A 26678-nucleotide genomic window follows, 5' to 3' on the forward strand; every position below is an offset into this window, starting at 1 on the left:
ATCTGTGGTGCAATGTTCCATACATGCCTGTGCCTCCATGATGGCCCAAAATATGTGTCTGGTGACACCTGCTGTGGCACTTCTGCCAGGGGCCTGATGGCCAGTAGCCCTCCTACAAGTACCCCTGTATATCTGGAGGTGTGGTACCTCGCCGGTCATCCAGCTATGGCTGCTGTGTACAGACACACTTGCCTTAGTCACATTTTCCTTTCCCATGCTACCACCCACCAACTGTCGCTCATCTATGGCCACTGGTGATGGGCTATGTATGGGCATTGTGACTGTGTGTGGGGATGGGGTTGATAAAAGTGGGATGTCTACCAATGGCACAGATTCAGCCCCTGACAATGCTGCCTGTGTCTCACTATGCTAATCATCATTGTCAGAGTCTGTATGGACACTAATATCAGTTTGCCTGCAGGAGGGACCCTGACCCACCTCGCCACCTGTGAGGGGCAGACAAGAAATGTAATTTAAAACCTATATGTTATGGTTTACCTCTACACACACACACACACACACACACACACACACACACACACACACACACACACACACACACACACACACACACACACTTACTTGCAGGTGAGGTTGCACAAAGATATTACATAGACCTCTCATTACCCAACAGTCAACATGCATGACATATAGAACTCAACAGCATGCACTGCCGACATAATCAATCCTTGTTACCAACATTATACATCTCTGTGATGCATGAGTTGTGTTAGTAGGCGATACCCCTTCCCCTGGAACACACTGCACCCACATACATAGTAATGCTGTGCACCTGTACAGCACACTGGGATATATAGTGCACCATACCTCACAAATGTACACACCATTGCTAAATGTGTATATGTGTGGCAGTTAAGTTTGTTCTGTTGCTCACAGCCCCTATGTGTTTGTCTGACACATACCTGGGATGATATGAAGACTGATGTCAATAATTAATGCCTGTCCTTTGATTTTCATATCTCATCATCAGCAGTGCATGTATGTGCAATAAAATCTGGTTACACTGACAACCTTCAAGCCTTAATGTGGATATGAGAAGTGTACACACCCTTGTTGACATGCCAGCCTCTTCTATGATATGCAATGGGGCCACAAAACTGCATTTGTTAACATTACGCACACCTGATATGTGATATATGACCTGTGCAATCCAATGCAGTATCAAACAAATGTGTTAGTCTTGCAGATGCTGAATGAGATGCATACAATATGTGGTTTGCATAAGTGTGCACACCCTTAATGCAATGGTTTGTTGAAGCACCTGTTAAGTGAACTACAGCAGTCACTATTCCGGGAAGGGGTATACTAGCATGGCCCATCTTCACTTGCCATTATTTGGTCATTCTGCCCTACAAATGTCCCCCAACTCTGCCAGATTGCAAGGTCAGCTCATGTGCACAGCCCTTGGAGGTCACACAGTAGCTTCACTATTGCTGTAGAGTTAGGGTTATATCTGGCACAATTCATAACCTTCACTGTATTCAGATACAGCCATTCTTAGCAAGCTTTGGATGTGTGCTTCAGTACACTGTTGTGTTTCAGGCTGACATCCCTCCCCATCCTCAGCCTTATTGCAGATGCTTGACAACTATGGGCCACACATGAGTGTTATTTTGCAGTTTTCCAAATCCCATACACCATGTCTATCGGCCTAGCTCCAGATAATGAACAGCAGACCTAAATGTGTACACTGGCACCAGCAAGTTAAATATTGGGGATGGTGGCCCCGAGGTGGAGTAAGGTGTTGTTTGTGCACCACACATATCTTTATGAATACTGTCAGTAGGTTTGAGCCTCAGTCTCATGACACTATTACACATTGCAACACATGCCTTTGGGAGACTTGATGTTATGCTTAAGCTACCTGTAGAGAGCCCTGGATGATGCATTATGTGGGACAACTCTTCTGTCTGATTACCCTAACCCACAGGTCACACTTATGCAGAATCCAGGCAATTGTCGAAACAGGTACTGCACAGGCAGTACTTGCTAGACATTCCGGCAAGTTCCTCAGTGTTGCTGCATGTTTCTGGGAAGCCTCCATGAACAGTTTGTAACATGTTTTGTCATCTGTTTTGGATGGGTGTCTGTTTATTTTCAAACATCAATGTTGTCCCATACTTCATACACACACACACACATGCACACACACATGACTGTCTGCACTGTTTGCCATGGTATATGCAATGGTGAGGTAAGGCTACTTTTGCCACTCCTGAGTACTACCTTTCAGATATGGGATCCATTTCATGGTTTGTAAAATATGTGCAAGCCACGGCTGCCTCTGTTGTAGGTGAGTGGGCAAATGTTATGGACATTCTTCTTGGACAGCAGACCATTACTTGGTGTGACATTGAGGCCCTGTGGAAGGTGTATACTCAAGAAGAGAGAATGCTGTCAGTACATCACAAGCTGCTTCCACAATTTGTTATTTGGAGTGTGCACACACATATGCTTCCAGTGTTTGTTAAGGTATGTATTCCCCATATTTGTTGTCCTAACATAGGATTCCACATTACACATTCATTGCTCAAGTTAGGATCACATTACAGGTTTTAAAAGGTGTGAAATGTGGTATTGTGGTTTGCCGTTGTTTATATCAGGAACAGTTGCCATTGTAATAGTGGCGTATACACTGTTGTAGCCACTGCATAAGGGTAATGTTTCAGACATGTCCCTACTGTAGGCCATTTATCCCACCATTATGTTCATCTCTCTCCACATATCTTGCAGTGACAGGTTGTTAGGTATACTGCAGGACTCTTACATACCTTTCAGATATGCCAACAAGGTGACCACTGTGATGCAGTGCAGTTAACAGCAACAATAAGTGAACATGTACAGCATGCATTATGGGAAGATGTGTCAAATGTGTGCATGGCAAATAGCATGGTCATAACATGGCCGGTGTATTGGCAAACCTGAACAAAACAATTGCATACTCACCAGCTACAGGCTGTTGCCCCAGTTGTATACCAGAGGGACCTAATAGTTGTGTGAGAGAAGTAATGTCAGTAGCCACACCTGTGGCATTGGTATAGGGTGGGAGCAACATTTCAGCAAATCGACAGTACAAACCCACAATACTAGAGATTATGCACATCTGTTCATTACTACACTGCAGCAACAGACTATCTTGTCTGACATATGCATGTAGATACTTTACAGATAAAAATTTATAAGTAACAGTGGTCTAGTAATGTGCCCTGGGGCCTTACCTGCATGCTCCTCTTCCATTGTATGGGTGGCAGCTGCCTCCACAATGCTGTCTTCAGCCTGCTGGCTTGTCTGGTGGGCAGATGCCCCAAGGCTGACGAGGAGCTCCTCAGCATGTGTCAGTGGGGGCTAGATGGCTTGACCCCCACCTGTGGCTAGCTGCTGACAGGTGTGATGGATCAAATCTGTTCACCGATGCTACATCTGCTCATAATTTTGGTCGTGCAGGCCGACATCGTTTACCCGGTGGAAAAGCTCATTCCACAGGGCGGTCCTCTCCAGCAGATCCTGGGCCCTGTGGCCAAATAGTACGGCATGATGTATGATGAGGAATTGGATGGTTGTGTCATTTTCAAGGTTCATGAATGCTGTCAAATGTTCCCGGGGCAATGTACCTGGAAGACATAAACAGAAAAAAAGGTCACATGACCTCATACGGTTGTCCACATGCACATCAACAGTGGATATTACTTGCAAGTAATCCATACTATACCATAACAATGTAAGCTATTATGACTTTGAAATCTTGCATTGCACTCCTGGCCCTGATCTCTCCAGTTCCCCCAATGTTTGACACTTAATTACATAATCCACTATTCACCATTCATTTCTGTGTAGAAGAGTGAGAGTGGCCATCTTCCATGTGGATGGTTTGTGGATGGTGGCATGTTTGTGTCTGACTGTAGTGTGTGATGGAACTGTGACCACATGCCTGTGCTCATGTAGGAGGCAAACTGTGATGTTCTCATGCCCCATGGAGACTTACTGTTGTTGCCATCAGTCAGCATTATTTCCATGCTCACCATTGATGTGGGCAGGAGTGTGGTTGATGTGCATATCCCCCTGTACTAATGTTATGGATAGGGTACCAATGTTCCTGTCTATCCTGTCTGATGCAGGTCGCCTGTATCCATGGCATGTGTGTATGATGTGTACTTTACCCCCAGTACAGGTCGACTTGTGTTACTGGCTCTGAGACTGCGTACATATGTGGGGACATGGTTGCAACTGACCTTGGTGGTTTGGTTATGTCTGATTTCTAGTCATAGTCAGCCTTACAGGAAGTCACCTGTGAACCTACATGCTTGCTCAGATAGAGGTGCACTTGCTTCCAAGTTGTGATCTGCACCTATGTGTCCCTGTACAGGCATTATAGCAACCTATTATGTGCTTTGTGTCTTGGTGCTGTCCCACAAGGGGGATTACCCTATCATTGGTGGAGGATGGTTGTACAGGTCAGGTACTGCTGATTCCATATAGCTACAGTGGATATGAAGTTTACACACCCCTGTTACAATGCATGGTACTTGTGCAATTGGAACATGACCCCACAAAAGTACATGTCAACACAATCCCCACCTGTGATGTGTTCTATAGCATGCTCAGTTCAATAGGGAACATAACAACCTGTGCTGTGGAAACATATGGGAATTAATAGTCAGTACAGTAAGCCAGTTGAATGTGTGTGCACACCCTCACATTGATATGTTGTGTAAACACCTGCTGAGATGATTACAGCATCCATTTGTCTTGGTTTGTACTCTAACATCATATCACATCTTCACTTGTCAATGGTTGCTCACCTTCCATGAAACAGCTTTGTTTCTTTTACAATAGAATTGTACAGGTTATGGGTCACATTTGAGGTGAGAAACTTTTTACATGGTTTTCTGTGGTATCATTGGCATACAGCACACAGACCTGGCATTCCAACAAGGATGTGTAGACTCTGATATCCAGTGTATATGGGTGTTGATATAGCTGTTAGTGGTAGGCATGGACACTGGGTCATAACACAGTTGTACACTTCTCTGATTACTATGTGATAAGCATGCCTGCTGTAGTACCCATATCAGTGGCATGGCGATGCAACAATCAGTAGAAGTATACATTTTATTTTGCTGTATGTAGTGGCAGTGATACTGCACACATGTGCAATATGCACATTATATTTTCTGGAGTGCTTGTGACCCATGTTATTACTTCTGTGCCTTTCAGCTGAACATACGCATACATACACATGTTCAGGTGATACCTGGTATACATTTGTGTTCTGTGTCATTATGGAACACTGGATTTACAGTCTTTCAGCTCAATCATACATCTCAACCTGTTATACCAGGACTTCTGGTCATGGACCACATCACTGGGTGACAAAATAGGGAAGTAAGTTTTGATAAAGTATTAATATAACTGCCATAACACAAGTATATGTGTAAGTGACTACATATATCTGTCACAACTGTGAACATTGTCCAAAAGAACACTGTAGAGTTGAATGTTATTAATTGAATATATCACATGCAGTTTAACACACACATCTGCAACAGTGCTTTACTGTGCTCATGCTCTATATAAGTATCCTAGATTTACAATACAAACATGTATAAATCATATTCACAGGTAACATATGGATATGGGCAACATCACATTAACTGGCCTAGCAGTGGCACAGACACAACTGTTTGACAGACACTCTAGTGGTTGCCATATGTGAGCTGTCCTTTCCCAGGGAGTGTCAGCCTCCTCAGCTGTGACCCAACCTATTCACCTCTTAGAGCATCACATGTGGACAAAGCCTAACATTAAGGGGAATATATAGAGGCAGATCATAGACATGCCTATTAGAAACCTATTTAGTTTGTAGAATGATACATTTCACATTACCATGACTGTTCTGAAAGTGGTAGGGTCTGAAACTCATGTGTCTGAAATTACTTCATTACTTCCATCTCCAGGTATTTGTCAGACTAATATAGATGATGGAGGAACAGAACAAATACTATGATGGCTAAATCTTGACATTCTGTGAAGATCTGCACAGTTGACAGGCATGACCCACTGGAGAGAGAGCCATTTGCTACTTCTATACCATTTGTTCAACAGGACATCATTACAGCAAGTATTGATGGCACATATACATCTTTCATAATCATCTATCCCATTATTACAGACCAAGTACTACATTCAATTACGTGCTTACATGTTTCACATACCTGGTTTATCTTCTGGTTCTTTCTGTGTACAGGTTGTCCTCTTGTTTCTTATTTTTATTTTTAGGTTTTGTTTATGTGGTTTCTAATTTTTTTTGTTCTCTCTCTCCACTACTGGGATCAAACTTGTCTGAATAGGTTGAAGCATGGCTTTTGTAGGTGATGCTCATGTTCAGGTGATGCCATCTGCACCAATTGCTGTTCCGCAGTTGCTAATTGCATGCAGGTAGCTGTGTAGTCCTTCTAATAGCCAATGTCATAGCAACCCACTACTATAAATAACTATATTATGTGGACATTGTCCCTTTACCTTGCCTGTATGGAAGACATCTTTCATATGTGGGAGCAGCAGTGTTACAGACAGCAGGTAGGAATACCTTTTACAACAAGAATTGTGGACACAGGCCAACTACATGTTTGTATAAGGTTCCAGACCAAGGGGCAGTGTGTGACTATTGCTGTTATATGCATTGAATGCTGCTAGTTTTTCAGGGTTTGTGTGTACATGCTAGTTTTGCATGAAATGCAGTCTGTATAGCTCTCAAATGTAGGCCTATCCACATGATGAACAGAGGATTGGCTATGTTTTGTCTGTTTCCCACACAGGTCTTGTCCCTGACATATCAGTGGCATTCTCTCCGTTGATTGCTATCAGTACATGGCAACATCCATTTGTGTTTCTGACTTCATATTCCTGAGTAAGGGTATGTTGCAACCAATCCTGTAACACCAGCAACTTTAACAGTGTATAACAGCAATATTTCAAATATGACCCATTGTTTCAGCCTCTGTCCTCCACTTATATGTCAGGCTTTGTCCAGATGTCATGCAATAAGAGGTTGCTAGGTATGGTCTATCATTATTTAATGCTGACATTCCTGTCATTCCAGTGAGGTTGTGGACTCCCATACAAGTTACATGATAGGGTCCCTATATAGGAGGGCTACATCTGGATAAAACATGTGTGACCCTGTACAGTCTGGAGGTCAGTGTGTAGAGAACACTGTTATATGCACTTGTAAGACATTTTATGAGGGAGGGGTATTAAATGTGTTTAACCTAGGCTGTTATAACATCTGAGGAATATCAGTAATAAGAAACATAAAGGTATATGGCTGTACATTTTCATACGTTTCACCATGGGAACAGTGGTGGGCTAGAGCTTACTGTCTTGCACACAGTTCTGTTTGTCAGTGTGATAGTGACATTTTAAGATAAACAGTAAGCACCAAAAAAACAGAGAGAAACTACTGACCATACTGCAGAAGTGTGCGAACCAAATACTCCACAATAAAACCACTGGTATATTGATGCTGCAGAAAATGCTGGTAGCCCACAAAGTAAAGCAAAAAAAGTTTATTGTAAGACAATAGAAAGCTGGTAAGCGCTTTCGTCCTCAACAAAAGAACTTCATCAGACAAATAAAAATCAAGCACAGAACGCATTTTAAAGACTCCCTTTGTGCATGACATGGTAGTAGCCACTCCCCCTAAGTAACAAAAATTTAAAAGGGCAATACAAACTGTGATGTCAATGACAAAATGTTAAATAAATACATGTTAATAGATATAAAAAATATATAGAAAATATACAAAAAGGATCATCCACTTCACAATTTTTTAAAAAGAGCAATGAATAAATATATACATATTTAAATAAATAATTATTTGTTTAAAGCTCTCAATTTTAAAACGGAATTAATAGAGAGGGATCCATTTAAACCTGGCCAGTTGTTTGCATTTAATAACAACTGCCAGTATAATTCTTTCTTTTCTAATAAGGCATACCGTGTACCTCCCCTGATGTCCATTGTGACACCATCAATAACAAAAAAATTAAAAGTGTGGTCACTGTTCTCTGAGGTATGTTTATACAAAGCATTTGTCTCTTTGTCTGTTCTTATTTCATACAAAGGTTCATATATTCTATTTTTACATTTTCTATCAGTTTTTCCAGTGTAAAAACAATCACATAGGTTACAGAGGGCACAATAAATAATACGTTCAGAGTTACAGTTATACTTATTTTTGATATGAATCTTAGTGTTGTTGATCATAAATACTGTTCCTTCCTTTATAAAGGGACAGTATCGACATATACCACACTTCAACATACATACATTCAAAAAATTATTCCCAGCATGTCTTTTCTCGAAACTATTTTTTTAAACAGTAGGTTGTTCATCAATATGTGTTCTGATACTTCAGTCATGTGTTAGAATTAACCAATTTTTACTCAAAATATGTTTAATATCAAGACTATCAATTGTGTATGTAGAAATGAATGAAGTATTATAATCTTTTATTTATGCCCTTTTTTTTTAGGTGAGAGTGAAATGTTGAGGAAGGATAGTAGGTTTATTTGGGGAGGTAGATTGGGTAGGAATAGAGACAAGACAGACAAGACAGCATACAGAGGCAATATATGACACATGTGGAGGTAAACACGGATGTGGAGGGGTGTTTGGAAATTGGAAGCCCATGAGCCCCCAAATGGAAACAGTGGGACTGATGTCCCCACTCATAGGAAGTCACCACTGCACCTTCATGGGCCCGAAGGTCGCTGTGCTGGGGGCTGAGCAGGAGGGGCAGGCTTACCATCTAATTGTGCCACATGGCCCTCAAGATGATGTAGCAGATCTCCAAACTCTTTTCAGAGCTCGCTATGCACCAAACCCCGGACCTGGCTTTGGGTGACAGTATCCTGTCCGGGCCCACTCCCGGGGAGGGACGAGCCCTATCCCCTGAGGCAGTTCCACCCAAAGATGGTGCAGGACCAGCAGATGAGGAGGTCCTGGGGTGGGTCCCAGACATGCTGGGGCCCAGTTCCACGACCAGATGAGGTTGGAGAGGTGGGTCTGCTGGGACCAGCCTTCCCAAATGTGCTATGGTGTTACAGTTTTAGAACATATGTGGGTTAGTAATAGTCAACACAACCCAAACAACAGATTTGGAACAGTTGCATAGCAAACAGAACACATGCCCATATGGAGCCACAGTGGCCATTACAATGGCATGCAGGTTAAATTGATAGCAACTGGCCTCCAATTATAGTATTTCAACATGAAACAATAATATAAACACATTTCAATATTTCTTGAACAAAAAGACATATGTCCCAACAGTAGGTTTGGTGTAAAACATACCCATTTATTTGTGCATTTAGATTATTGTTGCAGATATGGTGGGGGAAGGCAGATATCAATTAACAACTTGTATATTCTTGCAGTGCTCACAACTTTAGTGATCATTGCTCTAATCATTACTCTACAGGTATTATTACAATACCCTATGGCTTTGGTTTGGGCAGTGGTATGTTTGTACACAGTATATATTTCAGCTGTCATATAGTTACATTCTACTTCTCTTACCTGGTAGAACTGTGGAGGGAATGTTTGTTAACACTACCTGACTGTTTCTACACATATTCAAGATTCCTAGTTAAAATTCTTATGCATACAGCTTGCTACCACTCCTAGGATTCGAACCATGGCTGTGGTGTGCTAAAAATACAACAATATGTGATTCATCAGTGTGTTATTTAGAAAGTGCTGCCTCTTCCTTTAGTGTTTCCTGTCTAAGTTTCTCTTGGTTGTTCAATCTGACCTTGTAATTACAATATTCTTATACAGACATTCCTAGACATATTTTTTATGTAGCACAGTGTGAAAAACAGTTGACACAACAGTACTATTCACATATCAGATCTTGGTGAATGCAGCATGTGAGGCCATAACTGAAATCAAAAATCCACTCTGGAGCCAATGTACTACAACCCAAAATGAAATGATTGATGGAAATTCCACAAAAGAATAGACGTATCCACAGTCAAAATGAAATTTATTGATGGAAAATCCACAAAAGAATAAAATATCCACAGTCAACCGCTTTCGTCAAGCGACTTCTTCAGAACAAAACACCATGGCTTCATTTCCTTTTATACACATAAATAATTAATTCAATTAGACAATAATTAACATTTAAAATGGCAGTGTTTTAAAGTGCATATAAAAAAGAAGGACACGATAGTGCCTGAATTTAAAAACTGTGCAAATACGCAGACCAAACCAAATACTACAAGTATCTATTGTATGAATAAATAAACAAATAGATATGTACATAAAACCAATAGTAGAAAGAGAGGTAAGAATGAAAAAACAGATCATAATTTTGTAGCCCTGAACTTTAGTTCAGGTTTAATACTAATAAAATTCATTAATACCTGGAACCTCTGTGGCATTAAGTTTGAATTGCCACTTAGCTTCTGCCCTTAATAATTTGTTAGTCCAATCCCCCCCCCCTCTAAAATCCTTACTGACCACCTCTAAAATGCCATATTTAAGGGAGTGAGAAGGGTTAGTACTAATATATTTATATAGTGCATTTTTTTCATCTTTTTTTATAATACTGTAACAGTGTGCATAAATCCTTCGATTTAACCTCCTTTCTGTCTTTCCTATATAAAAATGGCCACAATCTTTACATCTAGCCAAGTAAACAACACCTGTTATTGTGCATGAACCTGAGAAAAAGGTCACTTCAATATCATAGGGACCCAATTTTACCGTAGGAACTTCAATAATGTAACTACAATAATCACAGGCACCACACCTAGTTGTCCCTTTCTTTTTACTATTCTTTGCTAGGTGTCTGTTTTCCAGTATACATTTCAAATTACTGTTAACCCTGTAAGTAAACAAGGGTTCAACACCAGTAACTGACCATAAATCTTTGTTACCCTTAAACATAGCCCAATTGTTTTTAATAATATTTTTAACACAACCTGAGGTTTCACCATATGATAGTACCATGGCCTGGGAAAAAATTCTTTCCTTCATCTTGGTTTTTATTTTTTGTTTCTTCAGTTACCCCTAATAATGATTTATATCTGAGATCCCATTCACTAATAACTTGGCCCCCTTTACTTATGATTTTTGGATGATTTATTTATTTTATGGAAAAACGGGGGGGGGGGTCACATGATAAATTTCTTGAGTACATAAATGGATCCTGTGAATATTTTAAATTTACCGGCACCAGTGACGACAAACAGATCAATTTTTTTAGATGTGAAATTAATCAAGGACCCTCATACTAAAAGTTTTCAATCTCGGATCTTTAGGAAACCCACTTTTTCCAACGACTACTTGGAATTTACTAGTAACCACCCTTCATTTATGAAAAGAAATATTGTGAAGAGTCAGATGGTCAGGGTGGTTAGAATGTGTTCCCAGTATAGTTTTGCGGAAGATGAAACACCAACAGGTTTTGGACATGTTCCTTGCTAGGGGTTACCCGCTTGATCTTTTAACCTGTATAAGGGACCAAGTTATTAGTGAATGGGATCTCAGATAAAAACCATTATTAGGGGTAACTGAAGAAACAAAAAATAAAAACCAAGATGAAGGAAAGAATTTTTCCCAGGCCATGGTACTATCATATGGTGAAACCTCAGGTTGTGTTAAAAATATTATTAAAAACAATTTGGCTATGTTTAAGGGTAACAAAGATTTATGGTCAGTTACTGGTGTTGAACCCTTGTTTACTTACAAGGTTAACAGTAATTTGAAATGTATACTGGAAAACAGACACCTAGCAAAGAATAGTAAAAAGAAAGGGACAACTAGGTGTGGGGCCTGTGATTATTGTAGTTACATTATTGAAGTTCCTACGGTAAAATTGGGTCCATATGATATTGAAGTGACCTTTTTACCAGGTTCATGCACAACAACAGGTGTTGTTTACTTGGCTAGATGTAAAGACTGTTGCCATTTTTATATAGGAAAGACAGAAAGGAGGTTAAATCGAAGGATTTATGAACACTGTTACAGTATTATATAAAAAGATGAAAAAACTCACTGTATAAACATATTAGTACTAACCCTTCTCACTCCTTTAAATTTGGCATTTTAGAGGTGGTCAATAAGTATTTTAGAGGGGGGATGGACTAACAAATTATTAAGGGCAGAAGCTAGGTGGCAATTCAAACTTAATGCCACAGAGGTTGCAGGTATTAATGAATTTATTAGTATTAAGCCTGAACTAAAGTTCAGAGCTACAAAATTATGAACTGATTTTTCATTCTTACCTCTCTTTCTACTATTGGTTTTATGTACATATCTATTTGTTTATTTATTCATACAATAGATACTTGTAGTATTTGGTTTGGTCTGCATATTTGCACAGTTTTTAAATTCAGGCACTATTGCGTCCTTTTTTTTATATGCACTTTAAAACACTGCCATTTTAACTGTTAATTATTGTCTAATTTAATTAATTATTTATGTGTATAAAAGGAAATTAAACCATGGTGTTTTGTTCTGAAGAAGTCACTTGACGAAAGCGCTTGACTGTGGATATTTTATTCTTTTGTGGATTTTCCATCAATAAATTTAGTTTTGACTGTGGATACTTCTATTCTTTTGTGGACTTTCCATCAATCATTTCATTTTGGGTTGTAGTACATCGGCTCCAGAGTGGATTTTTATTTAATTTGTGGAGTTTTTCCACTCTTGCATCCTGTTGCGGTTGTTAGCATGTGAGGCCATACAATACCAGAGTAAACATAACCAGTCCAGGATTTAGAACTTTATTGCCAGGCAGTTACAGTTTTATTTAAATACGACCTATATGAGACTATTTTTGTCACATTGTCTGGTTTATTCAGTAGAAACCATACACATTTTTATAGTGCCAGGTGACATTTTACTCCTTTATATTTATTTGGTATGACTACTACAAGCTGGATTGTTACTCACCAGCCTTGCGACACAGCCTTTGCATTCAAGTCAGTATAGTGGTGCTGGACCTGCTCACCAGTCTGAGGGATGTCAGTGGCACTGGTGAGATCATGGACGAGACTTTCCCAGGTTCCACTTTATATTGGGAGCCCTGGTACTGGTCCTGCAGCAGTGTCATGTCATGTTTTTTTACCAGACGTCCTACCATGACCTTGGACTCCTGTATGCCCCAGCCCTGTGCCTGGGAGCACATGCCCTCTCCAACACCTGCCATACTGCCTACAGTGGAGAGCTACAACCAGTTATGAGCTGTATTCCCACCTGTGGGATTTAAATATGGCTGATATCTCACTCTTTGCCATGGCTGGAAGGTTTTGAAAATGCTGAGCTAAGCTAAGCTACGGGCAAGTCTGCTTAGCTAAAGTTGGCAGTGCTTAGAGGAAAGGTTCAGCATTGATTACTAATGGGCAAAACCACTTAGCTGGGCTACTCATTGCTTAGTATTCATATGTACACAAAGCTTACACCTGGTTAGCATAGCTGTGCAATGCTTAGCATTGCTTATGTTTTATTATATTGGTCTGCCACCTGTATGGGATTGATTCATCATTCATTACATAATATAGATTGATTTACCTTCCCCGACATCCCCCAATGTGCTGGGATTAATTTATTCTTGTGTGACTATACTGTATGGGGCACTTGTGTTTATATGGGTGTTTCACTACTTTATTACACTAACACCGCACATTTGGGACTAATACACTACTCTGGTTGAGAAAAATCAGTTACTTCTTACATACATATACAATAAATTTAAATTGTACTGTTTACACATACAGAATGGAAATGGCTTTGGTGAGGTTCAAACCATGAATGGTTATATGTAAGGCATGTGTTCTAACCGCTGCACTAGTGGTTATGCTAGGTATCTATTGCTTTTTCAGCTGGGCTAAGCATAGCTAAGCAGGGGCACACCCAGGCAGCTATGCTTAAACTTTATTTTATATATATATATATATATATATATATATATATATATATATATATATATAATATTTATTTCTTGTGTTTTTTTATTTGTACCCTTCAGAATATCAATGCTAATGCTGAACCCGTTATTCTATCAACTTTCTGCTTTGTAGGGATGATTGTCCCTTATGGCTTTGCCCACATTCCTTACTCTGACAGGTTGGGAGGTGTGCGCTATGTGCTTATGCTAAATCTGTTATTCTATCAACTTTTGGCTTGGTGGGGATGATTGTCCCTTATGGCTTTGTCCAGATTTCTTACCCTGATGGGTGGGGGTGTTAGGAGCGTTCTCACTTGTTTTAAATTGCTGAACGGCAATTCTGGAGTGCAGGGAGTGTGTGTATTAAGAGAGCTCTGCTCTCAGACACCCCCCCTGCACTCGTACATGGAACCATGTCTGTTTTACAGCACGGCAGCGCACCTTCATACATATGCCTGGCGTGCTGCCGTGCTGAACAGGAATGATCCCTGCAGTGCAGGAATAACTTATTAATGCACATCTGCTTGCTGAATCTGGGGGACAGTCTAAATATAATGGGATCTTTTCTGAAAAATATTGTTAAACAATGTGAGTGTATCTATAAGTATAGCAACAAGTGTTAGGTTATGTTGTAATGCAATGGGATGGAATATACATGTCCTACTTGGTCACACCTGGAGATGCCTGCATGATATAAATTACAAGCTTTGATGAAGAGAAATAACAATGCTATTATTCAACCATTGCAGAAATATTCCTTAGCGAATAGAAGTACAGAAAATACACAGTGGGCAATACCATTAGATCATAGCTTGTTTTAACTGTTAGTCAATGAAAGAAAAGGCATTGAATATGATCAATAAACGCTCCTGCAGATCAAGATATGTTATGTAGAATTCAACTATACAATACTACCCTCAATGGTATTAAGGTAATTTCCATGATCTTTGCATTACATTAATGGGATCTACAACTAGCAATGAAATAATGCTCAGAAATGTTAATGGTACTAGTGATCTGCAGGAGATCCATGTTAGAATCACTGGTAATTTTATATGAGGTTATAAATACAGATACTTCCTCACAGTTTCCAAGAACCTGAAGCACTTATAGGTGCTAAACCTTGGCATAGAAGAAATCCTGTCACTGCACTGACACCATGCCTCAGTAACTACACAACCATGAAAGTTGCAGAATGGTCTAATGTCCAAGTATCTTTCTATTTAAACTACCAGCATTGGGCAGTGTTATCATGTTGTCTAAGAAGGTGTTTGAGTTTGCTATGTAGAAATGCCTAACTGTGGATTCTGCTTAAAAAGGCAGTAGGGCAATAAAGACATTTAGCCAGTAGGTGGAAGCCCTGGTATGGGAGGTGTAAGCCATCCCTGTCAAAATAAGGAGGCTTATCTACCATCCCATCCCAGGCTGACACATTCCAATTTTCTTAGAATGACATTTACATCTTAGGCAATTGTAAAAGCCAATTATCTAGGCATCAGCCTAGGTGTAGGCAAGCTATTATTCAAAACTAGTGTCTTTCCTGCATATAACACGTACATAGTAAGTTTCATTATGTCTCACAGCATGTCCTTCTGGGTGCCACACCTCAGGTTTTTTCACTCTGCATATGCAACCACTGGGTCATAGTCTTGTTTGCCTTATTTACGGATCCATAGAACATTTATGATATCAGGAATTCTGGAACCAGAAACAACTTACACTGCATTTATTCATATCCAGTCTTGTTATACCTCACAACTGGCCAGACTTCCAAGAATGTCCAGTTTTTGACTAATATTTTTGGTATGTTACTCATATAATGTATTTTTTTACTAGCTAAACATTGAGGATTGAACTTAGTAAAGACATTTGAGTTTCAGGCTTCATGTCCTTCTGACAAATGTATGCTAATCCAAAACTTGTTATTCTAGTAACTTTCTAAGTTTATAAGAGCAATATATACAATTTGTCCCTGATTTGGGGGCTTCATCTCCTTATTTTTGGCTTTGTACAATAAGAGCTGAGAGGTATGAGTATTGTGAGTATGGAGTCTGTATTCCCAACTCTAAAGTCACCTATAACTAACACATTTCCCTGTTAAGAAACAGAATAGGTGGATCTGATAGACTTAGGTCTGCATTCCTGACAACTCTAGGGTGAACTATGTGGATTTGCAATGTATGTATATGTGGATAAAGGGTAGGTGTTGTTTTATGTGCTGGGGTCCTTGGCAATTTTTTTCTTTAGAGACTATGTTATTATTATTATTATTATTATTATTATTATTATTATTATTTTTATTATTATTATTATTATTATGTTATTGGCCAAGTGGTTTGTTGTGATTGATGTGGTGTTGTGGAGGTATGATGTTTACCAATATATGTATATGCATGAGGTTTGCCTGCATGTTTCTTAAATTGTTACATCTTCCACTGGTTGTGTTATCAACATGTAGAAGCAGTGAACAGTCAGTATGCATAAGGCAGGTGTTAAACTGCTTTAGAACACCTAATGTTACCAAACTGGCCACAGATGAGGTGAGTGCAGACTGCTAAAGACGCTGCCAGAGGGTGGAAGACTAGACCTTGTCACAGCACTGAAGGGTTGGATGAAGACTATTATAGTAGATCCGTAAGATTTATGGTTGAAGTATTTAGGCTGATACGCTTAAATTAAGCTGGATGATAGGTAGTAGTACTTAGTGAAAAGAAAAAATAAGGTCTGCGAAGAATGTTGAATAATGGTGATTCCCCTACTTGCTACTACCTGGGTACTAGTGCTGGTCTCCCCACAGCTGTATACAACTATGAATCAATGACCCTTTGCTCCTTCTCTTACCAGGAGCAAAACAGTATCTCAAACAGCAAGCAGCTTCCTAAGAAGTAGTTTTTCCCAGATGTTGCTGGGTTCCATGCACTTGGTGTACTCTTCTCTTAGTAGATAGTCTGGAGAGTACATACAGTAGCTGAACACAAAACAATGTTAAGCAGGGCAAAGGCAATAAAAGTTCTCACCAAAACTATAACCAGACCAATATGGGAAGTCCCATGCACACTGTACAGAGACAATTAGCAGTCAATGTCCCTCTGCCCCTTCTCATACCAGGGGCAAAGTAGTAGCATTAATTCCAAGCTGAAGAAACTCTCAGGCTTTCTGGCAAATAGTAATGTCTAGGAAGGCAAAAATATAATGAATTTCTGTCCTTCCCTTATCATCAACATAACAGAAGCATTACTCCCAAGGTGATTCCTGCAAATCAATTTCTAGGCTCCCCAGTCGTTAGTAGTCTTGTCCCAGTTGTTTCAGGTTCTGAAAGGCTAACTCAGGCTTCAACAGTCTAACAGGAGGGCTTTCCCAGATTTATCTTTTAGTGGCCTTTAGTATCAGCATATTAGAAGCGACTAGGAAGAGCTCCTACTGTCAGATCTATAGAGGGGACTTACAGTTCTCAATTTCCCAAGTTTAAAAGTGCAAGAGGACTGGGCAGGTGGATAGTAACAATCCAATGCAGTCACACACCAGCAGAAGTTTCACAGCATTTGCATCTCCTATGATTAAACCATTTCCTGTTCAATGCAATGGCAATCTAACTACCTCAAAACTAAAATCTTCAATTAATCTGCGTCTTACAACAAATTGGTCCATTATCAAAATGTTTGCTGCCATGGCTTTCTTTAGCTGATTTTTATAAATAAAATGAAATGCACCCAGCCAGGGTCCAAAAACAAGGAAAAGCACACAAAATTTTGGACCACTGCTCACGGACAATTGTTTGTAGATAGAATCCTTTATTTAAACTAAGCTCTTTCACCATAGACATATGGCTTCATCAGACTCAATAAGGGTTCATCATCTGATGAAGCCATATGTCTATGGTGAAAGCGCTTAGTTTAAATAAAGGATTCTATCTACGAACAATTGTCCGTGAGCGGTGGTCCAAAATTTTGTGTGCTTTTCCTGATTTTTATAAATCTTCTGATAAGACAATGCAACATTCCTGACTATCTCCCCATTTCTTCTCACATTTATTTCTTATTTACTCTTTTCCTTGTATTTCACTTTAGGCTCAGATTCAAAAATATGGGTGAAGAACTACAGTCTGCACAGTGTAAAGAGTCCCCTAAGCAACGCAATACAAAATTAATTAGCTGCCAAATTAGCATGTAGGCAAGTGTCATCCACCAAAGATCAAAGGATAAATCTGAAAATTAAATTAGTTGGTGCAAATACAATGATGGAAAGTCATAAGTGCAGTAGTCAGAAAGTAACAATGCAAAGAAAGTAACAGTTTGATCCAGAAATGCTACATGCATGTAAAATAGATCAGAGATATGGTTCGGATACTAATGAAATGTGTGTTGTTCTTATACCGTTATGAATGCATTAATTAAAGACTGCATATAGCATTATATATATATATATATATATATATATATATATATATATATATATATATATATATATATATATAGATCTACTTCAGTAGATCGAACTTTTAGTAGTTCAAACCACGTATGACCGAGATCATATGTTCGAACTCGTAAAAGTCTGAGCACTGAATTAAAACCACATAAAACCAAAAAAGTCAAAACTAAATGTCTATAGCAGGGGGGCTATGCCCACCTGCACCCCCACACCCCTCTTACTTAAATATACCAACTCTGAGATCCCACTTCATTGTGGAAATGGGAAATCTTCCCTTTCTGCTCTGTACGGGGCTCTCCATTCAGTCAGATCAGACTTTTACAAGTTTGAACATGTGTGGTTCAAAGCCATATGTGGTTCGAACTTATAAATGTTCGATCTGCTGAAGGGGACCTATATATATATATATATATATATATATATATATATATATATATATATATATATATATATATATATATAGATAGATAGATATAGATATATAGATATATAAAACAAACTGGTAAGTGCAAAGCTGTATGTCTCTTCTTTATGGAGATGTGATATGTGCAATATCACAATACTGAAAAATTCACCAGGTAGCTGAAGGAATTAAAACAGTAGTGATGTGCCATGGCATGCCGAATTACAAACAAAGAAATAAGCAGGTATTCAAAACTTATTGTCGGAGTGGGTCATGTTTTGGAACACATGCAATTCACATACCACAAAGAGTTGTGAATAAGATAACAGAAGTGAGGTGAGGGTAAAGAAAGGTGAAAAACATGGAAAAAAATAAAGGAAGGTCAGATGAAGGGAATATCTGAGGGGCACAGGCATTATTTTGGAAAGAACAGGCCTCACTTGTTTTCAGACAGAAGGATTAGTGAGTTGGTGATAAACGGAAGACAATAATTTTGTTAAAAAGAATAACAAAACATAAAGGACATCACATAAGACAGCCATGGGATTTTGCAATGCAGAGGACTAGATTGGTGGGTTTGTGGCACAAATATAATATACAGGCAGATAGTACATGAGAGGGGTACAGCGTGGCACCAACAATCACAAACAGTGGAAGGGTGCAACATGTGCATGATGCATAATGCCAACAAAGGCAATGTAGTGTACCAATGAACACATATTATTGTTGTGGTAGCTTTAACTATGATGGCGCACCCAATTAGGAAATCAGAAATGATGGATGCCGTATTATGTGGAGCAATAACTTTGAAAATTGGCACAACAGCACAGGCACTCATATGCTAAACTGGACATGTCCTATGTAGGCAGCTATGGACTTGTATATAAATGGCATAGCTACACTGGATAATGATCCAGGCATATAAAAAAATCATAGGAAAAGTAGGCAGGATTGAAAATTGAGCCCCTTTGATGGGAGGCAGACATCTTGACACTAAGCCATAATGTAAGTATGACATGGGAATACATTTTTAAGAGCAAGACTAGGTAGTACATATTCATGTTCTGTCAAGGTAGCAATAAAATGCACCTGGTAGAGCAGTAGATTATCACTGCATAAACACAGAAAAGTGCAAAACAATGCAACAGAATGATAGAACACTGTGTGCCATCAGTGCTCATTAATCAAGTGACATGCATGCACATCAGAGGTACAGATTTCTACAATCCCTGTTATGCTACAGGTAATGTTACTAGCATGGCATGCACAATGATATCTATTACAGTAATATGCACTATAGATGAAGTATTGTAGGCTTAAAGTAGCCATAATATGATATATGCATTGCAATACTGGAGTGTGGAATGTGTTACTTGTCACACTAGTCATATAGGAGTATGTGTAAGTATTCCAGATGAGTTTATTTGTCCTATATGCATGGCATAGACATGGTGCTTTACACCAGTTTCTCACTATTGTTAATTGTGATGTAAGCAACTAGCAGATAACCTTCAAAACCTGAACTGCTGCTACTACAAAGTAGCTCTGGGGTTTACCATATGCAACTGTAACAAATATGTGCAGTTAGACGTCAGACATGTATACTCATATGTCACTACATGGTCTACCATATGTTCTGCCAATGAATTTGATGTAGGGATGTGGCTTCCAGTGTACAGATCATCTGTGCACAATTTCCATTGAGGAGCTTACATACCTGACATGAACAGTATATGTAAGGGGATACCTGCAAGCCTGTGTCCCACATCTATGTGCAATTGTATGTCAATACAAATTCTGAACAGGAGCAAATTGCTTAATACAATCAGCTAAATATTGACACTTCTGCTGCAATATAATGGGAGTGTATGGATGAATGGAATTTACCTACATGTAAGGTAATCGTGTTGCACATCTGATCCACATCACACTAATGTTCAACAGAAGCAAATGTTTCATAACAATGAATGCCTAATCACTTGTAACAAACTAAATAGCATACACATATGTACAACTATGCAAACATGCTGCTACATTTGCAATTATGTTCCATTCCTGCACAAGATGGCCACAATAAAATTACTATGCAGAAATAAAACAATAGGAGGATTCAATAAAGCCTACACAGTAATTCTTGTCTGTGTGCACATTAAGGCATGATGCACATGGCTGCAAAGACTTTTAGATTCAGTAAACTTCTCATACCTGTGCACACTCATGCTCAAACATGGCAATTTCTGTACCATGCAAATTACAGCATAAGTAGCTTAACTGTATGCTAATGAAACCTGTCAACATGGTGGAGTGATACAACAATCTGTAAAGCAACCATGTAGCCACTGTGCTTGTTTTGACCATATATTTAAACATTTTCCAAATACAGCTGCAAAGAGGAGTATACAGTGAAACAAGACCAAGTAAAACTCTGTAGATTTACACAGAACTAATCGTAACATGTAACTCCACACACATAATGCCATTATTAGACATGGTGGATGCTAGAAAATTAGATTAACAATAGCAACACTTTCTTTTTAAATGTCATGACATAAATACAGCTTTGCTCCCTCATCCCCAAATGAAGAATGTACTCATAACTAATGTAGACAGCTAAAAGTGTAAGCCCCATGAAACATACCATTCGCACTGTTTTATAAACATATGCAGTATGTATCTGACAGAATACAGTCAAATTTTATCAAAACTTACACTCCTTTGTGCAGATATATAGCGCAGTAATACCCTCCCTTGAACGTACAACAATGGCCACCCTTTCAGTTTCACTGCCTACACAGTGACCAATTGTGAAGATTCAGGGCTGTCAGCACAGTGAAGATACAAATGAGGTTAAAACTCATTAGAATTGTTGAAACCCAAAATATTGTAACTGTAAAGGGATGTTCGCTTCATGTAGGCATTTCCACAGTGTTCGTGTTTGATGGATAGCAACAGTGAATGATGACATCAGAGGGGTGTGTCAGGTTACACTTACAGAGGTGTACATGTAGATCTGCGAACTGTAAAAGTGCATGTAAACAGTGTAAAATTCACAAATTCTGTTTCATCCTCTTTATTATTTGTTAAAATGTATTGTCTCTGTCTGCTTTAAGTTAAAATTTCTTTTCTAATTTTTGTCATTGTGCAATGTGATGCTCAGCGCAACCATGAGAAACAGAGGAATGAATAGCAGGTTTCTTAGTACTTGTCCTGTAACTATTCCTGTGGCAGCATGAGTATGTGTAGGGCTAGAGTATAAAAGGCCCTGGATTCTAGTACAGGGCTGCAAACTTTCCTTCACTTTTTGAGCTACATGTTTTTGTGGCATCACAGAAATGGAGAAAAGTGTTTACCTTTTTTAAGTGTCGGTGTGCACAGCAGCATGTAGATGTGCATCACACAGTAATGAGCACCAACAGAGTCGATATATTCAGTAAAGCAGCAGATTTTTCATAGGTGTTAATTATAGCATAACCAGGTGATTTTCAGTACGGTGAAGCTATTCAATGAGCTAGAAAACATCCATGTAGCCTTCATTCTGGTTAATCCTGAGCACTTCAATACCATGGGAGTAGAGACAACGAAATTTTAGCCCTGCAATAAAATTGTGTCAACTGCTGCATTTGCAAGCTAAGTCCTGAACCTGGAATCTTCTTCTTCTTTCAGCTGCTCCCATTAGGGGTTGCCACAGCAGATCATCTATTTCCATTTCTTCCTGTCCTCTGCATCTTGCTCTGTCACACCAACCACCTGCATGTCCTCTCTCACCATATCCATAAACCTTATCTTAGGCCTTCCTCTTTTTCTGTTACCTGGCAGTCTCATCCTTAGCATCTTTTTCCAATATTCTCTGCATCCCGCCTCAGCACATGTCCAAACCAATGTAATCTTGCCCCTCTGGCTTTGTCTCCAAACCTTCCAACCTGGGCTGACCCTCTAATATACTTATTCCTAATCCTATTCTACCTCATCACACCCAGTGCAAATCTTAACATCTTTAACTCTGCCACGTCCAGCTCTGGCACCTGCCTTTTTGTCAATGCATTGTCTCCAACCCATATAGTAACTCCTGACCCTACTCCATCTAACTACCTATCCTCATTCCAATTGGAAAAAAAAAAAAAGTTTTTATATCATTTCCTTTGATTGAAATACTTTTCATCAGTCGGTTTACCTCTGTAATGAACCTGCAGTCTGTGTGTGTGTATATTAAGCTTAGTTTGTTTACCTCTGTAATCTTCATGCAATCTATGTGTGTATATCAATCTTTGTGTAACATGTATTTAGGAGCTTTTAAGAGTATATTAAGCATAGTTTGTTTACCTCTGTAATCTACATGCAATCTGTGTGTATATTAATCTTTGTGTAATATGTATTTAAGAGCTTTTATCCCCAGGACTCCATTGAAAATGGGTTCATTAGGCCCAATGGACTATCCTGGTTAAACAACTGCAAATAAAATAAAATAAATAAATAAATAAAATGAATATAACATAGCTGGTCTCACTACCCTCTTGTAGATCTTCCCTTTCACTCTTATTGGTACTCGTCTGTCACAAATCACTCCTGACACTCTTCTCCACCCACTTCAGCCTGCCTGTACTCTCTTCTTCACCTCTCTTCCACACTCACCATTACTCTGAACTGTTGATCCCAAGTATTTAAACTCATCCACCTTCGCCACCTCTACTCCCTGCATCCTCACAATTCCTCTGTCCTCCCTCTCATTCACACACATATATTCTGTCTTAGTCCTGCTGACTTCATTCCTCTTCTCTCTAGAGCATATCTCCACCTCTCCAGGGTCTTCTCCACCTGTTCCCTACTCTCACTATAGATCACAATGTCATCTGCAAACATCAAAGTCCACGGGGACTCCTGTCTGATCTCGTCTGTCAACCTGTCCATTGCCATTGCAAATAAGAAAGGTCTCAGAGCTGATACTTGATGTAATCCCACCTCCACCTTAAATGCATCCATCACTCCCACCCCAGACCTCACCGCTGTTACACTACCCTCATGCATATCCTGTACCACGCTTACATACCTCTCTGACACTCCTGACTTCCTCATACAATACCACAATTTCTCTCTAGGCACACTGTCATATGCTTTTTCTAAGTCCACAAAGACACAATACAACTCCTTCTGACCTGCTGTGTACTTCTCCATCAACACTCTCAGAGCAAACATTGCATCTGTAGTGCTCTTTCCCGGCATGAAACCATACTGCTGATCACTAATCATCACCTCCCTTCTTAATGTTGCTTCTACTACTCTTTCCCATAACTCCATGCTATGACTGATCAGTTTAATCTCTCTGTAGTTACTACAGCTCTACACATCACCCTTATAATCTATTCTTTAATAATATTATGCCATATCCTTGTATTTCCTAAATTAGTTCAGTAATGAAGTAAATGGTGGTAGATTTGTACAGAAAGTACTTTAACATTTGACAGAAGATGGTTATTTTACTTACATGTGTCTATTACTAAGTGTTTTGTGTCTTATTTGTCTCATTTTTAATTGCAATTTTTGTGTGATGCTCCACATAGTTCTAACCGTGGAAACAGGGAATTGGCTGTGTTTACCTGGTTTGTGCAAAGTATGGTGGACCACCTAAATATCAAACAGCCCAAAATAGAAACCGAATACACTCAATGAGTGCCCTTGGCCATCATGAAAAAACAGCCTAGAATACAGATGGTACTATTTCCTTGTACAGTTTAAGCAACCTTTGTTTTACTGCTGTGACATGACAGTGCAGTTTACAGCAATGAAGTACAACAGACAAATGTTTCCTCAAGATTTTTGTAGTAACAGGTGTAAGTATAGCACTGCCATACACATGGTCCTGGGTTCGAAAACAATGTATCCCATTCAGTATTACTTTTACTGATGGAGTAATCTATGTATTATCACATTTGTCATCCAATATATGACTGCAGGTATACTGTGCACTATAGTCCTGTAAATGTATTCCTGCTATCTGGACTGTCATGGCTTTAACTGTTTTGAAAAACACATAGAGTACTTTGTAACTGCCTATAAATGCAACTGCTTGCCAATGTTGCATTCTGCTTGTCAGATGTTAGCAATGAAGCTCATGTTTGCCAACTGCTTACCTACATGCAAACAGGTGTCACTCACATGTGTGTACACTTTGTTAACAATCGAGTAAAACTGCTCCTCACTGCACTATGGAACTGTATATATGATGCTTTCTTATTGATGTTTATTGTCCATTTCCTTTGTAGGACATAAAATTACATGTGGAAACATTGCAAATTGAGGGCACATTCTAAGTATATGTCATATATTCACATTACATACATATGTTGTCCTCTCCCCCCTACCAAACAGTACAACCCTGTGGTCTCAGTATTTTTTTACACACATATATCAACTATAATACAAAGTGTAACATATAATGTTGTATGTTCCCTCATGGACAGTGCCAGTAGGAGGTGGTGACAACCTTGGTCTGCAAATGCAAACATTCAACAATGCTCAATAAGGGTTTTTACACAGCTAGGCTTCTACACACCTAGGACACACTCTACAGTTAGGCTACTGGCCTCCTATGAACATATGAATCTATGTGAATATACAAGTCTTCCAATCTGTTGTTCTTGTTCCCCACATGACCTGCTGATGTCATCTACTATAAGTTCACCTGCAGCCATGTAAAGCTCAGACTTGTGCTGTGGTGCTCGTGTAAAATACTGACTTCTGTAGTCTGTGTACTTAGGAGTTCTGTTCTCATTGCAGTCAACTGTGTGTGTGTGTGTGTGTGTGTGTGTGTGTGTGTGTGTGTGTGTGTGTGTGTGTGTGTGTGTGTGTGTGTATGAATGGTTTGTTATATTGCAGCAGTATGCACCCTCAACATGTCTTTTTGAATGTAGTAAAAGAACAAGTATATAGGATCTCTAGGTTGCATACTGAAGATGCTGCCTGTAGTGAGGCTATTGATGACCTATGTTCTAGGTTTAAGAAAGGTTATCCTCTGTCTGAAGTCTGCAACATGCAAATGTTGAGTTTGTAGATAGGAGAATGTTGGATATCCTTACTATTCAAAGAACAGGAGACTTAGAGCACACTCAAAGAAGTGTGATGAGAACACTAGGATCAGTCTGACCTATTCCAGTGATACCCATATTGTATGCAACATTATCAATAAGCACTGGCCAGTATTGTTAACTGAGGCAAAGGTCAGGAAACTTCTGGGTGATAAACCAATATATCTAAGAACAATCCTTCATTAATAAGGCTTCTTTGTTATGGTATGTTTAATGGTAATAGGAATGGAAGTGTGTATTCTAATATGCTAGGGACATATCCCTGCCGATCATGTAAAGCATGTAGTTCTATTTCTGAAGAGAAGAATTTTACTCATCCTGTAACTAGAAGGGTATTTGTACCCAAGTTTTATGCTTACTGTAGATCTTCTAATTTGGTGTATTAAGTTATATATCAACAATGCTCTAGTTTCTATGTTGGAAAGGCCAATTGTCTTTTTAAAGAAAGAATTTAAGAGCATTTCGGTGAAATTAGGAACTGCTGCTCAACTAACGCCCTTGCTTCACATATGAATGATTTTAATGGTCACATTTTAAAGTTTTTAGTTCTACAGTTATTTGTGGAAAGTATTCCCAGTGGGGATGTTGTTAATCAAGTGGAACAGATGGAAATAAAATGGATTGTTGCACTTCATGTCCATAAGTCAATTGGACTGACTGGAACAATTCCTTTAAAACCTGCTTGCAAGCTCGTAGGCTGGTTCACTGACTTAAATTAACTGTTTGTTACTTTGATTTTAGTGGTTGTTGTTTATAGGTTTTGAATATATAGCATTGTAATACTGTT

This window comes from Protopterus annectens, chromosome 5.part0 (genome assembly GCF_019279795.1).
Source record: "Protopterus annectens isolate FY-2018-M chromosome 5.part0, PAN1.0, whole genome shotgun sequence".
Lineage (NCBI taxonomy): Eukaryota > Metazoa > Chordata > Ceratodontiformes > Protopteridae > Protopterus > Protopterus annectens.